Source organism: Castor canadensis, chromosome 2, assembly GCF_047511655.1.
Source record: "Castor canadensis chromosome 2, mCasCan1.hap1v2, whole genome shotgun sequence".
In the NCBI taxonomy this organism is placed as follows: domain Eukaryota; kingdom Metazoa; phylum Chordata; class Mammalia; order Rodentia; family Castoridae; genus Castor; species Castor canadensis.
Window position 1 is genome coordinate 2778545 of NC_133387.1, and position 3229 is coordinate 2781773.

The 3229-nt window shown below is 44.6% G+C and overlaps 1 non-coding gene across 1 annotated transcript; it reads right to left on the minus strand.

The window, feature by feature from the left end:
* Nucleotides 1-514: 514 nt before the first annotated feature.
* Nucleotides 515-708, minus strand: LOC141420943 (U2 spliceosomal RNA). Its single transcript, XR_012445666.1, has one exon. It is a non-coding gene; the product is annotated as a U2 spliceosomal RNA (small nuclear RNA).
* Nucleotides 709-3229: the final 2521 nt, after the last annotated feature.

Consider the following 3229-nt stretch of genomic DNA (forward strand, 5'->3'; position numbering starts at 1 on the left):
CTCTCTGCTATGCCATCCCTACCTCCCTGCTCTTTTCTCAGGACTCAGGCCTAGACTGTTTTCCTCTGATCCTCCTCCTTGCTACATAACATCTATGGATTAGACCTTGCTTTTTGCTCTGTAACCTGCTTGCGAGGGTATATAAGGTGAGACCCCTTTGAACACGAGTCCGCTGAGTCTGTGCTGGCACAATAAAACATTGCTTCCTGCTATTTGCCTTAGAGTCTCATATCTCAGCTGGCAACCTCCCTCAACAGAAGTACTTCAAAAAGAGGAAAAATAACCCTGACTGAAGATCTGACATAATAACTAGGCAAGAAGCAAATAAATGTGAGGATACATCTAAATAACTATAAAATCATGTCATAGCTAGTGTAGAGTTTTGTTCTTGTTCTGTCCATGAAAAGGTTAAGATTAAAACACCAAGTAAGCCAGGAACAGGGGCTCAGGCCTGTAATCCTAGTTACTCAGGAGGCAGAGATCCTGGAGGACCTTTTTTTGTTTTAAATCCTCAAAGGGGTGCACTATTCCTGCTGCCACTATAATACCAGGTCAATGTGTGGAGTGGGCGGAGCGAGCTTCTGTTCCATCTCCCTGCTCCAACAGTCCATTTAATATATTGTCCTTGGATGGAGGATGTATCAGATGTTAAACTGATAAGAATAGATACTACACTTGACCTTAGCCAAAAGGGGCTCTTGATTAGAGGACAACCTGAACAAAAATGTTCACAAGACCCCATCTCAACCCATGTCTGGGTGCCATGGCATGCACCTGTCATCCCAGCTATGCACGAATAGGAGGACTGCAGTCCAGACTGGCCTGGCCATAAAGTGAGACCCTTATCTCCAAAATAATCAATGCCAAAAGGGCTGGTAGAGTGGCTCAAGTGGTAGAGCACCTGTCTAGCAAGTGTGAGGCCTTGAGTTCAAACCCCAGTGCTGCAAAAAAAAAAAAAAAAAAAGCAGTTTATCTGACCGGACTTTGCATAATATTTACAAGAGACACATCTAAAACACAAGGTCCAGAAAGCTGAAAGCACAAAGCGACAGGAGAGTTTGCAAGAGAGGTGGAAGCCCGACTCCTGCCGGCAGGTCATGTTCCCCTGGCTGCTGCGGTTGCTTCTGTCTGGGCAATCTCAGCTGAAGGCACCCACCCCCTATATCACTTGCATTCAGTGATTGGCTAGTGGGGGGGGGCGGAGTCTTGGCCCCCTTTGCATAACTGGAGGGGAGGGTCTGCTTCAGAGCTCTTCACAGGAAGAGCTGGGGGGGCACACCATTGCAGCCAGCTGCACCCTCCGCCCAGCACTAGTGCCAGGTGCTGGTCCCAACAGTACTTCTAAGTAACTTCCTGACATGCCAGATTCTGGAAGTCAGCCTCCCAGGGAATCCAAATTGCAACACAAGGCCAGTACTAACTCACAGGTGGCCAAGTTAAATGGAGAAACTCTTAATGATGAAAAAACCCATTCCAGTAGGAGATTAATTAATTCCGAACTTTGGAACCTAAATAAACAGCCAATGAGCACATTATGTAAAACTTGGTAGAACAACAAGTAGCAATTCACAAATCCTGAGGGTGGTGGGAAGCGTCAAGCTCTCCTGGTTGATGAGTCCACAGCAAACAAGAGTGAACGATGATGCAAACATCGCTCAACTAGGGAGTCATACTTGAGCACAAACCAAACATCTGAAAAAGTTCACTGTTATCAGGCCATAAGGCAAGCGTAACGCATTTCAAAGGGTTTGTATCATGAAGACCGTGTTCTTTATACTGGAATGAAGGCAAGAGCCAATAGTAAAAGATGAAATAAATCCTGTGTGTTTGGGAAATTAAGAATTATACTCACAACAACTCATGGATAAAGTTAAAAATCACATAGAAACTAAGAAGTCATTAGAACTAATTTAGGGCGAGCTGGTAGTATGGCTAAGAGGTAGAGTATGTGCCTAGCATATTCAAGGCCCTGGGTTCAATCCCCAGTACTGAAAGAAAAGAAAAGAAAAAAAAAAAGAGACCAGAGGTGACTAGAACTCGTTCTTGGTGAAAAATTTACACAGAGGACAGGGTAAATTTGGAAGAGAATATGTAGATTTAAGTGCTTAAGTAAACAAAAGAAAAAGGCAAAAAGAATTCGAGCTAAGCAAGGTAGAAAAGCAACAGGAGCAATGTGGAGAAGCAGAGGAAGGCGGTGACAAAGGTAAAACAGGAATTAAAGACAAAGCAGATGTGCCACAGGCGTGCCAGCCACCCCAGCAGGGAGTCCTCCGAGGACTTCCGCAAGAAGACCATCAACCATCAAAGGAGGAAGGAAAGCACTCTCGCCTTTGGGGACCTCTCAGACCCGAATGTCGCTGTTTTGGCTGGTCCTGCCTGTGTCTTATTCTTCACTATACTTGAACTCTAAACATAAGCATAGTGATTTCTTGCCTTCTATGAGTTGTTCCAGGAAATGTCAAACCTGACGTGGCCGTGGGAACCCCACTTTGTAGCCCGTTGTTTCAAGTACAGAGGGTCGAGAATCCTTTCTTTCTCTGTACTTTGGCCTAGACCCTCACAAGTGGTTTACATGAGCTCATTGCTATACACTGGGACATCTGTGTGTGACCTTCCTGATGGCTAAGCTGCTGTGAAGGAGGAACTTCACCCTGACCATTCTCCTTTTTACTTCTCAGTTACTAATTTCAGTCATTACGAATTCTTTTATTATACTGCTTTGTTATTTAGCTTTTCTTCCCCTCTCACTATAAAGATCATTTTTGCTATGAAGTCATTAAAACCATGTCACCCTAATGTTACCAAATTTGGGGTAACAAAATTTAGCAGATTTGGTTTGTGAAGACAAAACCAAAGTGCACTGCCCAAGTGGAAGAGTGCCAGGCTCAAGAAGGAGCGCTGTGCTGGGCGTCCCAAGACCTCAAACTTTTTTGGGAGTCTGTGGACATGGAGGTGGTCAGTCCTTGAAAACTGGGTTGATGTGTCATGACTTCTGGGGATGGATTATGTCAACTCCTCCCACATGTCAGGTGAGAGAATCCTTGACCTTGGGTAGACTTTCCTTTTCCAATTATCCTACAGACTCAGGGTCTTCAGGTCAGCAAGACCCTGCTGAATGTCATGAATCATTCCTTTAAGTAAACAGGCCAGGATGTGACTTTTTTTTTTTAATCACCATCTAAGGCATCATTCTCAGCTATCATGTTTTTGAACTCCCTGCCTAACTCCC